The sequence below is a fragment of the Pseudophryne corroboree genome, chromosome 8, assembly GCF_028390025.1.
Source record: "Pseudophryne corroboree isolate aPseCor3 chromosome 8, aPseCor3.hap2, whole genome shotgun sequence".
Lineage (NCBI taxonomy): Eukaryota > Metazoa > Chordata > Amphibia > Anura > Myobatrachidae > Pseudophryne > Pseudophryne corroboree.
This window is the reverse complement of record NC_086451.1, coordinates 166,947,873-166,960,280: the sequence shown is the minus strand read 5'-3', so window position 1 is coordinate 166,960,280 and position 12,408 is coordinate 166,947,873. Positions and strand designations below refer to the sequence as shown.

At 47.2% G+C, this 12,408-nt stretch overlaps 12 non-coding genes and 3 pseudogenes across 12 annotated transcripts; all 15 read left to right on the top strand.

Annotated features, from left to right (window-relative positions):
- The first annotated feature begins 1,092 nt into the window (after nt 1-1,092).
- LOC134950281 (U1 spliceosomal RNA) lies at nt 1,093-1,256 on the top strand. The gene has a single exon (XR_010183226.1). It is a non-coding gene; the product is annotated as a U1 spliceosomal RNA (small nuclear RNA).
- Nucleotides 1,257-1,408: 152 nt separating this feature from the next.
- On the top strand, nt 1,409-1,571 carry LOC134952879 (U1 spliceosomal RNA). Its single transcript, XR_010185261.1, has one exon. It is a non-coding gene; the product is annotated as a U1 spliceosomal RNA (small nuclear RNA).
- A 661-nt stretch (nt 1,572-2,232) lies between these two features.
- Nucleotides 2,233-2,396, top strand: LOC134950982 (U1 spliceosomal RNA). Its single transcript, XR_010183804.1, has one exon. It is a non-coding gene; the product is annotated as a U1 spliceosomal RNA (small nuclear RNA).
- Nucleotides 2,397-2,548: 152 nt separating this feature from the next.
- Nucleotides 2,549-2,690, top strand: LOC134952799 (U1 spliceosomal RNA; annotated as a pseudogene).
- A 2,332-nt stretch (nt 2,691-5,022) lies between these two features.
- LOC134951632 (U1 spliceosomal RNA) lies at nt 5,023-5,186 on the top strand. Its single transcript, XR_010184336.1, has one exon. It is a non-coding gene; the product is annotated as a U1 spliceosomal RNA (small nuclear RNA).
- A 152-nt stretch (nt 5,187-5,338) lies between these two features.
- On the top strand, nt 5,339-5,501 carry LOC134953361 (U1 spliceosomal RNA). The gene has a single exon (XR_010185538.1). It is a non-coding gene; the product is annotated as a U1 spliceosomal RNA (small nuclear RNA).
- A 671-nt stretch (nt 5,502-6,172) lies between these two features.
- LOC134951248 (U1 spliceosomal RNA) lies at nt 6,173-6,336 on the top strand. The gene has a single exon (XR_010184024.1). It is a non-coding gene; the product is annotated as a U1 spliceosomal RNA (small nuclear RNA).
- A 152-nt stretch (nt 6,337-6,488) lies between these two features.
- Nucleotides 6,489-6,630, top strand: LOC134953302 (U1 spliceosomal RNA; annotated as a pseudogene).
- Nucleotides 6,631-7,325: 695 nt separating this feature from the next.
- Nucleotides 7,326-7,489, top strand: LOC134951371 (U1 spliceosomal RNA). Its single transcript, XR_010184124.1, has one exon. It is a non-coding gene; the product is annotated as a U1 spliceosomal RNA (small nuclear RNA).
- A 152-nt stretch (nt 7,490-7,641) lies between these two features.
- On the top strand, nt 7,642-7,804 carry LOC134953360 (U1 spliceosomal RNA). The gene has a single exon (XR_010185537.1). It is a non-coding gene; the product is annotated as a U1 spliceosomal RNA (small nuclear RNA).
- Nucleotides 7,805-8,475: 671 nt separating this feature from the next.
- Nucleotides 8,476-8,639, top strand: LOC134951247 (U1 spliceosomal RNA). Its single transcript, XR_010184023.1, has one exon. It is a non-coding gene; the product is annotated as a U1 spliceosomal RNA (small nuclear RNA).
- Nucleotides 8,640-8,791: 152 nt separating this feature from the next.
- Nucleotides 8,792-8,933, top strand: LOC134953300 (U1 spliceosomal RNA; annotated as a pseudogene).
- A 695-nt stretch (nt 8,934-9,628) lies between these two features.
- LOC134951370 (U1 spliceosomal RNA) lies at nt 9,629-9,792 on the top strand. The gene has a single exon (XR_010184123.1). It is a non-coding gene; the product is annotated as a U1 spliceosomal RNA (small nuclear RNA).
- A 152-nt stretch (nt 9,793-9,944) lies between these two features.
- On the top strand, nt 9,945-10,107 carry LOC134952016 (U1 spliceosomal RNA). Its single transcript, XR_010184641.1, has one exon. It is a non-coding gene; the product is annotated as a U1 spliceosomal RNA (small nuclear RNA).
- A 670-nt stretch (nt 10,108-10,777) lies between these two features.
- On the top strand, nt 10,778-10,941 carry LOC134950733 (U1 spliceosomal RNA). The gene has a single exon (XR_010183601.1). It is a non-coding gene; the product is annotated as a U1 spliceosomal RNA (small nuclear RNA).
- The last annotated feature ends 1,467 nt before the right edge of the window (nt 10,942-12,408 follow it).

Below are 12,408 nucleotides of genomic sequence, written 5' to 3'. Positions count from 1 at the left end.
TCACCATGTTGCTTATTTTTATATTATGAAATGCCTTTATATGTGCAATTGCAATTAGAAAGTTGTTCCATATGTGAGTCATTACATGTATGCATCCAATTAGTACATGTATGTATCCAATCAACTAATTAGTAATACTATTGGTCCGGTGCATTTTAAAAAGAGCCTGCTAGGCTGCTGATGTATCCTCTGACGAAACCGCTCTTGGATAACAGCGGAGAAACGCGTAAGGAAGGTGATTACCGGACACTCTGATTGCTGAGATATAAGCCCGTTCATGAACGAGCTACATCACGGCGGACGTCTGATGTAAAGACAGCGGTGAAGGGGAAAAAGCAATTTGAGACCGAGCAAAAGGAGGTCTCTACCCCACGGCAGGGAGAAATATCCCGACCGCGAGTGCCAATAAGATCCAGCCACGGTTAACGGGGGTCGTAGCATACCGCTGTGTTTCACCAACCATCACAGCGCTCTCCCCCTGTTTTCTTTCATTACTCACGTGAGTTACATATGAACTTTAACTGCAGTAAATAAGAGGCGTTGGTTACAACTGTTGCTGTTCATCCACAAGAAGGAATTTAATGTATCAATTACAATTGGAAAGTAACGATTAAATTACAACAGCTGTATCCAGGAGGATTTTTTGGACACTTTAATAAACATTCCGTTGTCATCAAGGGCAATATGAAATAGATCCTGATTACATTTAGATATGGATAGTGGTGCCTATATATGTTGACTCCATTGTATTTTATTGAATGTGGGTTTCTTCTGTCTATATATATTTTTTTAAAAATAAAGAGCTTGTATATTTTATTTTTTGCGCTCCCTTGATAACAAGTGTGATTATCTTTAAAATTTGGTTTATTATTGGTAGAACAGTACTACCTATGGGAGCACCATTTTATAATATATGGTGAAAATTAATAGATGTATAAAGATTAAATAAGCAACAAATTGGTGAAATAGATAAGTTTTGATAGGAGCACTGGGTTCTATATATATTTATTGACATTTGGTTATATATATGTATAGACTTTATAAATTCTTGACAGAGATGTGCCTGAGCCCTCCCCAGCCCTATCCCAAATCATACTTATTTTGCATAGGAGATACCATGGTCATGAAGATTGTTCTCCCAGGGTGAGGTTCATTCATTGCATTCTGGGTATGCTGACCCCTGTGATTTCCCCAAATGTGGGAAACTCAACTGCATTATTTGTGGTAGTGGGGGACTGTGTTTGTGCTTTCCTCTGGTCAGCTCTGGTAAAAGTCAGATTTATTTGTCTCAGATCTTCCTCTAGCCTTGTTCTTCTTTCGAGAGTTTCCATGTGCTGCCTCAGTTGGATCTCCTTCACTTGACAGGGGGGTGCCCGAGCAGCGACCCTCCCCAGCTCTAGCCCAACTCCTACTTACCTGCCAGGTGAGATACTATGATCATGAAGGTGCTTCTCCCAGGGCAAGGCTCACCCATTGCACTCTGGGTGTGCTGCTCCTGCGGTTTCCCCAAATGTTGGACACTTGACTGCATAATTTGTGTTTCCCCTGGTCGGCTCTCGTATAATTCAGATCTCTTTGTCTCAGGTCTCTCTCCAGCCTAGTTTGCTGTCTGTTTCCACTTCTCTTTTCTTGAGTTGCTCCCTTCTATGCCCTTGCTCACTATCCTGACTTCTCCCGTCTGCTTACTTTGTGCCTTCCAACGCACAATGCAAACTACAGGTAGTGCTGCAGGGCCCACACCCTTTTACTTTCCTTACAGAGCAGCTCTGGAGTTGTTACAGTGCCCAGCTGCTGCAAGAAATCAGCTTGAATGCTTCAGGGGCTGGGGCATAGCCCCACACCGAAGGAGGGTGGAGGTGTTTAATGCGAACTAGGGGTCATCCAAGTGCCGCAAAAGGCCGCCATGCCCTGCACGCCCCTTTTCTCTTTTCATATGCAGACGAGGGTTGAAGCCAACTTTGACCCACTGCTTGGATGACATCACCATATGCAAATCCATCTGCTGCAGGCCTTCCCCCAGGAATGCTTGCACTAGTTGTTGCATTTGGTTTGTTGTTTGGGGGTGCTTCAGTATTAGGCAGCCTTCTGCCCTACCATGTTCATCTGAAAATATGTGTTCTCCCTGCAGTTGTTGTCCCCAGATGAGAGTTCCCTTGTGCTGCCTCAGTTGAATCTCCTTTACATGACAGAGATGTGCCTGAGCAGCGGCCCTCCCCAGCCCTATCCCAAGTCATACTTATTTTGCATAGGAGATACCATGGTCATGAAGATTGTTCTCCCAGGGTGAGGTTCATTCATTGCATTCTGGGTATGCTGACCCCTGTGATTTCCACAAATGTGGGAAACTCGACTGCATTATTTGTGGTAGTGGGGGACTGTGTTTGTTCTTTCCTCTGGTCAGCTCTGGTAAAAGTCAGATTTATTTGTCTCAGATCTTCCTCTAGCCTTGTTCTTCTATCGAGAGTTTCCTTGTGCTGCCTCAGTTGGATCTACTTCACTTGACAGGGGGGTGCCCGAGCAGCGACCCTCCCCAGCTCTAGCCCAACTCCTACTTACCTGCCAGGTGAGATACTATGATCATGAAGTTGCTTCTCCCAGGACAAGGATCACCCATTGCACTCTGGGTGTGCTGCTCCTGCGATTTCCCCAAATGTGGGAAACTTGACTGCATAATTTGTGTTTCCCCTGGTCAGCTCTCATATAATTCAGATCTCTTTGTCTCAGGTCTCTCTCCAGCCTAGTTTGCTGTCTGTTTCCACTTCTTTTTTCTTGAGCCCCTCCCTTCTATACCCTAGTGCACTATCCTGACTTCTCCTCCCGTCTGGAAATACAAACGAAAAAAAGGTTTTTAGGCGCTGAACAGGGTCGTGCAAATATAGCACTGATAATGGCAGCCACTTGGTAAGGAGGTAGCCGGCCTCCTGAAAGTAAAACAACTAAAACAAAATCACCAAGTAGGCGCACAATACCAATGATGTTGATAAAAACACAATTTATTAACATAAAACCAATGACAAACTGATTAAAAAACACAACACTACACAGAGCATATAACTGAGGTATTATACCTTATAATTCACACATAAAGTGTATTATTAAGTGAAAGGGACACTGAAATGCAGGAGAACCCGTCTCTGTAAGATAGGGTTAATCTCTCACATTAATTCCATATCAGACAGTTTAAATGAAAAGGAAGTCCTGTAAACTGATGTAATAAGCGTTTGTGACCATAAAGGTATCCGGATTTAAATAATGTTTCCTTGGAGCAAAATAAACCAACCGATTAATGTTACTCACAGAGACGTAATGATCTCTTGCTGCACGGGATAAATGGTTAAGGAACCGCTTGTTATCACCCTGTGCATGGGTGAGACATCCGTCAGCGGTATATTCAGATGAAAGCCATTTCTTTCTGTGCAGCACCAGTTGCCTGTATCAGACAACCATACAGATCCTCCAGCTTGCTGAGCGACGCCCGGCCGGGCAGGAGGTAACAATGTTCCAAATGCAAGGAGAGTTAGAGTGGAATGATTGAATCACAGGCTGGATCATTCACCGGTGACTTGTAACGGACGGCTGAAAGTGATGGATGTCGTGCTCCGTGGGACACTTAATGGTCAAGTGTGGCCCTTTCTTCTGTACCCTCAACGCGTTTCTCCGCACCTAAGGCGGCTTCTTCAAGAGGCAGAGTGTCTCTGCCTCTTGAAGAAGCCGCCTTAGGTGCGGAGAAACGCGTTGAGGGTACAGAAGAAAGGGCCACACTTGACCATTAAGTGTCCCACGGAGCACGACATCCATCACTTTCAGCCGTCCGTTACAAGTCACCGGTGAATGATCCAGCCTGTGATTCAATCATTCCACTCTAACTCTCCTTGCATTTGGAACATTGTTACCTCCTGCCCGGCCGGGCGTCGCTCAGCAAGCTGGAGGATCTGTATGGTGGTCTGATACAGGCAACTGGTGCTGCACAGAAAGAAATGGCTTTCATCTGAATATACCGCTGACGGATGTCTCACCCATGCACGGGGTGATAACAAGCGGTTCCTTAACCATTTATCCCGTGCAGCAAGAGATCATTACGTCTCTGTGAGTAACATTAATCGGTTGGTTTATTTTGCTCCAAGGAAACATTATGTAAATCCGGATACCTTTATGGTCACAAACGCTTATTACATCAGTTTACAGGACTTCCTTTTCATTTAAACTGTCTGATATGGAATTAATGTGAGAGATTAACCCTATCTTACAGAGACGGGTTCTCCTGCATTTCAGTGTCCCTTTCACTTAATAATACACTTTATGTGTGAATTATAAGGTACAATACCTCAGTTATATGCTCTGTGTAGTGTTGTGTTTTTTAATCAGTTTGTCATTGGTTTTATGTTAATAAATTGTGTTTTTATCAACATCATTGGTATTGTGCGCCTACTTGGTGATTTTGTTTTAGTTCTCCTCCCGTCTGCTTACTTAGTGCCTTACAATGCACAATGCAAACTACAGGTAGTGCTGCAGGGCCCACACCCTTTTACTTGCCTTACAGAGTAGCTCTGGAGCTGTTACAGTGCCCAGCTGCTGCAAGAAATCAGCTTGAGTGCTTCAGGGGCTGGGGCATAGCCAACATGAGCCCCACACCGAAGGAGGGTGGAGGTGTTTAATGCGAACTAGGGGTCATCCAAGCGCCGCAAAAGGCCGCCATGCCCTGCACGCCCCTCTTCTCTATTCATATGCAGATGAGGGTTGAAGCCAACTTTGACCCACTGCTTGGATGACATCACCATATGCAAATCCATCTGCTGCAGGCCTTCCCCCAGGAATGCTTGCACTAGTTGTTGCATTTGGTTTGTTGTTTGGGGGTGCTTCAGTATTAGGCAGCCTCTGCCCTCCCATGTTCATCTGAAAATATGTGTTCTCCCTGCAGTTGTTGCCCCCAGATGAGAGTTCCCTTGTGCTGCCTCAGTTGAATCTCCTTTACTTGACAGAGATGTGCCTGAGCAGCGGCCCTCCCCAGCTCTATCCCAAATCATACTTAGTTTGCATAGGAGATACCATGGTCATGAAGATTGTTTTCCCAGGGTGAGGTTCATTCATTGCATTCTGGGTATGCTGACCCCTGTGATTTCCCCAAATGTGGGAAACTGGACTGCATTATTTGTGGTAGTGAGGGACTGTGTTTGTGCTTTCCTCTGGTCAGCTCTGGTAAAAGTCAGATTTCTTTGTCTCAGATCTTCCTCTAGCCTTGTTCTTCTTTCGAGAGTTCCCTTGTGCTGCCTCAGTTGGATCTCCTTCACTTGACAGGGGGGTGCCCGAGCAGCGACCCTCCCCAGCTCTAGCCCAGCTCCTACTTACCTGCCAGGTGAGATACTATGATCATGAAGGTGCTTCTCCCAGGGCAAGGCTCACCCATTGCACTCTGGGTGTGCTACTCCTGCGGTTACCCCAAATGTTGGACACTTGACTGCATAATTTGTGTTTCACCTGGTCGGCTCTCGTATAATTCAGATCTCTTTGTCTCAGGTCACTCTCCAGCCTAATTTGCAGTCTGTTTCCACTTCTCTTTTCTTGAGTTGCTCCCTTCTATGCCCTTGCGCACTATCCTGACTTCTCCCGTCTGCTTACTTTGTGCCTTCCAACGCACAATGCAAACTACAGGTAGTGCTGCAGGGCCCACACCCTTTTACTTGCCTTACAGAGCAGCTCTGGAGCTGTTACAGTGCCCAGCTGCTGCAAGAAATCAGCTTGAATGCTTCAGGGGCTGGGGCATAGCCATCATGAGCCCCACACCGAAGGAGGGTGGAGGTGTTTAATGCGAACTAGGGGTCATCCAAGCACCGCAAAAGGCCGCCATGCCCTGCATGCCAATTTTCTCTTTTCATATGCAGACGAGGGTTGAAGCCAACTTTGACCCACTGCTTGGATGACATCACCATATGCAAATCCATCTGCTGCAGGCCTTCCCCCAGGAATGCTTGCACTAGTTGTTGCATTTGGTTTGTTGTTTGGGGGTGCTTCAGTATTAGGCAGCCTTCTGCCCTCCCATGTTCATCTGAAAATATGTGTAACTCCTGCAGTTGTTGTCCCCAGATGAGAGTTCCCTTGTGCTGCCTCAGTTGAATCTCCTTTACTTGACAGAGATGTGCCTGAGCAGCGGCCCTCCCCAGCCCTATCCCAAATCATACTTATTTTGCATAGGAGATACCATGGTCATGAAGATTGTTCTCCCAGGGTGAGGTTCATTCATTGCATTCTGGGTATGCTGACCCCTGTTATTTCCCCAAATGTGGTAAACTTGACAGCATTATTTGTGGTAGTGGGGGACTGTGTTTGTGCTTTCCTCTGGTCAGCTCTGGTAAAAGTCAGATTTCTTTGTCTCAGATCTTCCTCTAGCCTTGTTCTTCTTTCGAGAGTTCCCTTGTGCTGCCTCAGTTGGATCTACTTCACTTGACAGGGGGGTGCCCGAGCAGCGACCCTCCCCAGCTCTAGCCCAACTCCTACTTACCTGCCAGGTGAGATACTATGATCATGAAGTTGCTTCTCCCTGGGCAAGGATCACCCATTGCACTCTGGGTGTGCTGCCCCTGTGATTTCCCCAAATGTGGGAAACTTGACTGCGTAATTTGTGTTTCCCCTGGTCGGCTCTCATATAATTCAGATCTCTTTGTCTCAGGTCTCTCTCCAGCCTAGTTTGCTGTCTGTTTCCACTTCTTTTTTCTTGAGCCCCTCCCTTCTATACCCTTGTGCACTATCCTGACTTCTCCTCCCGTCTGCTTACTTTGTGCCTTACAATGCACAATGCAAACTACAGGTAGTGCTGCAGGGCCCACACCCTTTTACTTGCCTTACAGAGCAGCTCTGGAGCTGTTACAGTGCCCAGCTGCTGCAAGAAATCAGCTTGAATGCTTCAGGGGCTGGGGCATGGCCAACATGAGCCCCACAGAGAAGGAGGGTGGGGGTATTTAATGCGAACTAGGGGTCATCCAAGCGCCGCAAAAGGCCGCCATGCCCTGCATACCCCTTTTCTCTTTTCATATGCAGATGAGGGTTCCAGCCAACTTTGGCCCACTGCTTGGATGACATCACCGTATGCAAATCCGTCTTCTGCAGACCTTCCCCCAGGAATGCTTGTACTAGTTGTTGCATTTGGTTTGTTGTTTGGGGGTGCTTCAGTATTAGGCAGCCTTCTGCCCTCCCATGTTCATCTGAAAATATGTGTTCTCCCTGCAGTTGTTGTCCCCAGATGAGAGTTCCCTTGTGCTGCCTCAGTTGAATCTCCTTTACTTGACAGAGATGTGCCTGAGCAGCGGCCCTCCCCAGCCCTATCCCAAATCATACTTATTTTGCATAGGAGATACCATGGTCATGAAGATTGTTCTCCCAGGGTGAGGTTCATTCATTGCATTCTGGGTATGCTGACCCCTGTGATTTCCCCAAATGTGGGAAACTTGACTGCATTATTTGTGGTAGTGAGTGACTGTGTTTGTGCTTTCCTCTGGTCAGCTCTGGTAAAAGTCAGATTTCTTTGTCTCAGATCTTCCTCTAGCCTTGTTCTTCTTTCGAGAGTTCCCTTGTGCTGCCTCAGTTGGATCTCCTTCACTTGACAGGGGGGTGCCCGAGCAGCGACCCTCCCCAGCTCTAGCCCAGCTCCTACTTACCTGCCAGGTGAGATACTATGATCATGAAGGTGCTTCTCCCAGGGCAAGGCTCACCCATTGCACTCTGGGTGTGCTACTCCTGCGGTTACCCCAAATGTTGGACACTTGACTGCATAATTTGTGTTTCACCTGGTCGGCTCTCGTATAATTCAGATCTCTTTGTCTCAGGTCACTCTCCAGCCTAATTTGCAGTCTGTTTCCACTTCTCTTTTCTTGAGTTGCTCCCTTCTATGCCCTTGCGCACTATCCTGACTTCTCCCGTCTGCTTACTTTGTGCCTTCCAACGCACAATGCAAACTACAGGTAGTGCTGCAGGGCCCACACCCTTTTACTTGCCTTACAGAGCAGCTCTGGAGCTGTTACAGTGCCCAGCTGCTGCAAGAAATCAGCTTGAATGCTTCAGGGGCTGGGGCATAGCCATCATGAGCCCCACACCGAAGGAGGGTGGAGGTGTTTAATGCGAACTAGGGGTCATCCAAGCACCGCAAAAGGCCGCCATGCCCTGCATGCCAATTTTCTCTTTTCATATGCAGACGAGGGTTGAAGCCAACTTTGACCCACTGCTTGGATGACATCACCATATGCAAATCCATCTGCTGCAGGCCTTCCCCCAGGAATGCTTGCACTAGTTGTTGCATTTGGTTTGTTGTTTGGGGGTGCTTCAGTATTAGGCAGCCTTCTGCCCTCCCATGTTCATCTGAAAATATGTGTAACTCCTGCAGTTGTTGTCCCCAGATGAGAGTTCCCTTGTGCTGCCTCAGTTGAATCTCCTTTACTTGACAGAGATGTGCCTGAGCAGCGGCCCTCCCCAGCCCTATCCCAAATCATACTTATTTTGCATAGGAGATACCATGGTCATGAAGATTGTTCTCCCAGGGTGAGGTTCATTCATTGCATTCTGGGTATGCTGACCCCTGTTATTTCCCCAAATGTGGTAAACTTGACAGCATTATTTGTGGTAGTGGGGGACTGTGTTTGTGCTTTCCTCTGGTCAGCTCTGGTAAAAGTCAGATTTCTTTGTCTCAGATCTTCCTCTAGCCTTGTTCTTCTTTCGAGAGTTCCCTTGTGCTGCCTCAGTTGGAACTACTTCACTTGACAGGGGGGTGCCCGAGCAGCGACCCTCCCCAGCTCTAGCCCAACTCCTACTTACCTGCCAGGTGAGATACTATGATCATGAAGTTGCTTCTCCCTGGGCAAGGATCACCCATTGCACTCTGGGTGTGCTGCCCCTGTGATTTCCCCAAATGTGGGAAACTTGACTGCGTAATTTGTGTTTCCCCTGGTCGGCTCTCATATAATTCAGATCTCTTTGTCTCAGGTCTCTCTCCAGCCTAGTTTGCTGTCTGTTTCCACTTCTTTTTTCTTGAGCCCCTCCCTTCTATACCCTTGTGCACTATCCTGACTTCTCCTCCCGTCTGCTTACTTTGTGCCTTACAATGCACAATGCAAACTACAGGTAGTGCTGCAGGGCCCACACCCTTTTACTTGCCTTACAGAGCAGCTCTGGAGCTGTTACAGTGCCCAGCTGCTGCAAGAAATCAGCTTGAATGCTTCAGGGGCTGGGGCATGGCCAACATGAGCCCCACAGAGAAGGAGGGTGGGGGTATTTAATGCGAACTAGGGGTCATCCAAGCGCCGCAAAAGGCCGCCATGCCCTGCATACCCCTTTTCTCTTTTCATATGCAGATGAGGGTTCCAGCCAACTTTGGCCCACTGCTTGGATGACATCACCGTATGCAAATCCGTCTTCTGCAGACCTTCCCCCAGGAATGCTTGTACTAGTTGTTGCATTTGGTTTGTTGTTTGGGGGTGCTTCAGTATTAGGCAGCCTTCTGCCCTCCCATGTTCATCTGAAAATATGTGTTCTCCCTGCAGTTGTTGTCCCCAGATGAGAGTTCCCTTGTGCTGCCTCAGTTGAATCTCCTTTACTTGACAGAGATGTGCCTGAGCAGCGGCCCTCCCCAGCCCTATCCCAAATCATACTTATTTTGCATAGGAGATACCATGGTCATGAAGATTGTTCTCCCAGGGTGAGGTTCATTCATTGCATTCTGGGTATGCTGACCCCTGTGATTTCCCCAAATGTGGGAAACTTGACTGCATTATTTGTGGTAGTGAGTGACTGTGTTTGTGCTTTCCTCTGGTCAGCTCTGGTAAAAGTCAGATTTCTTTGTCTCAGATCTTCCTCTAGCCTTGTTCTTCTTTCGAGAGTTTCCTTGTGCTGCCTCAGTTGGATCTCCTTCACTTGACAGGGGGGTGCCCGAGCAGCGACCCTCCCCAGCTCTAGCCCAACTCCTACTTACCTGCCAGGTGAGATACTATGATCATGAAGGTGCTTCTCCCAGGGCAAGGCTCACCCATTGCACTCTGGGTGTGCTGCTCCTGCGATTTCCCCAAATGTGGGAAACTTGACTGCATAATTTGTGTTTCCCCTGGTCGGCTCTCGTATAATTCAGATCTCTTTGTCTCAGGTCTCTCTCCAGCCTAGTTTGCTGTCTGTTTCCACTTCTCTTTTCTTGAGCCGCTCCCTTCTATGCCCTTGCGCACTATCCTGTCTTCTCCCGTCTGCTTACTTTTTGCCTTCCAACGCACAATGCGAACTACAGGTAGTGCTGCAGGTCCCACACCCTTTTATTTGCCTTACAGAGCAGCTCTGGAGCTGTTACAGTGCCAACTGCTGCAAGAAATCAGCTTGAATGCTTCAGGGGCTGGGGCATAGCCAACATGAGCCCCACACCGAAGGAGGGTGGAGGTGTTTAATGCGAGCTAGGGGTCATCCAAGCGCCGCAAAAGGCTGCCATGCCCTGCACGCCCCTTTTCTCTTTTCATATGCAGACGAGGGTTGAAGCCAACTTTGACCCACTGCTTGGATGACATCACCATATGCAAATCCATCTGCTGCAGGCCTTCCCCCAGGAATGCTTGCACTAGTTGTTGCATTTTGTTTGTTGTTTGGGGGTGCTTCAGTATTAGGTAGCCTTCTGCCCTCCCATGTTCATCTGAAAATATGTGTTCTCCCTGCAGTTGTTGTCCCCAGATGAGAGTTCCCTTGTGCTGCCTCAGTTGAATCTCCTTTACTTGACAGAGATGTGCCTGAGCAGCGGCCCTCCCCAGCCCTATCCCAAATCATACTTATTTTGCATAGGAGATACCATGGTCATGAAGATTGTTCTCCCAGGGTGAGGTTCATTCATTGCATTCTGGGTATGCTGACCCCTGTGATTTCCACAAATGTGGGAAACTCGACTGCATTATTTGTGGTAGTGGGGGACTGTGTTTGTGCTTTCCTCTGGTCAGCTCTGGTAAAAGTCAGATTTCTTTGTCTCAGATTTTCCTCTAGCCTTGTTCTTCTTTCGAGAGTTCCCTTGTGCTGCCTCAGTTGGATCTCCTTCACTTGACAGGGGGCTGCCCGAGCAGCGACCCTCCCCAGCTCTAGCACATGTAAGTTTGTTTTTATTTTACTACATTGTGGTTTGTGGCTCTATACCATGTAATGCATGTCTTTTAACAGTAGTCAAGTCTTCCAATGTGCTTGTTAGTGAAACCCAATACATAGCTTTATTTTATTTTGTTTCTTCAAATATTGAATGCATATGTCTTATAACTTTTTTTTTCAATATATAAACATTTTTATTATAAGATTTTCAATGACACAAGTACATCCAAGTTGCAGATTATGGGTTGTGAAGGACAAATCAACCATATAAACAATTTAAGCAATTTAAATTGCATGCAGGTAGTAGAATATCAAACTCCTTGGATGAGAGTTGGTCGTAATAAACTAGGATAGAAAAGAATAAAGTAGAAAATAAGATTTTAAACCTACCGGTAAATCTTTTTCTCGTAGTCCGTAGAGGGTGCTGGGGACTCTGTAAGGACCATGGGGATAGACGGGCTCCGCAGGAGACATGGGCACTTTAAGAAAGACTTTAGTTCTGGGTGTGCACTGGCTCCTCCCTCTATGCGCCTCTATGCCACAGTTAGAGAAACTGTGCCCAGAGGAGACTGACAGTATGAGGAAAGGATTTTGTTAATCCAGGGCAAGATTCATACCAGCCACACCAATCACACTGTATAACTTGTGATAAACTACCCAGTTATGAGTACGAAAAAACAACATACTGTAGCATCAGTGCAGGACCGATGCAACTATAACATAACCCTTATTGAAGCAATAACTATATACAAGTATTGCAGAAGTAGTCCGCACTTGGGACGGGCGCCCAGCATCCTCTACGGACTACGAGAAAAAGATTTACCGGTAGGTTTAAAATCTTATTTTCTCTAACGTCCTAGAGGATGCTGGGGACTCCATAAGGACCATGGGGATTATACCAAAGCTCCAAAACGGGCGGGAGAGTGCGGATGACTCTGCAGCACCGATTGAGCAAACATGAGTTCCTCCTCAGCCAGGGTATCAAACTTATAGTATTTTGAAAAGGTGTTTGAACCTGACCAAGTAGCAGCTCGACACAGCTGTAGTGCCGAGACCCCTCGGGCAGCCGCCCAAGAAGAGCCCACTTTCCTCGTGGAATGGGCCTAGACCGATTTCGGTAACTGCAATCCAGCCATAGAATGCGCTTGCTGAATCGTGTTACAAATCCAGCGAGCAATAGCCTGCTTTGAAGCAGGGGCACCAATCTTGTTGGTTGCATACAGGACAAACAGCGCTTCAGTTTTCCTGACTCTAGCCGTCCTGGCCACGTAAATTTTCAAAGCCCTGACCACATCAAGTAACTCGGAATCCTCCAAGTCACGC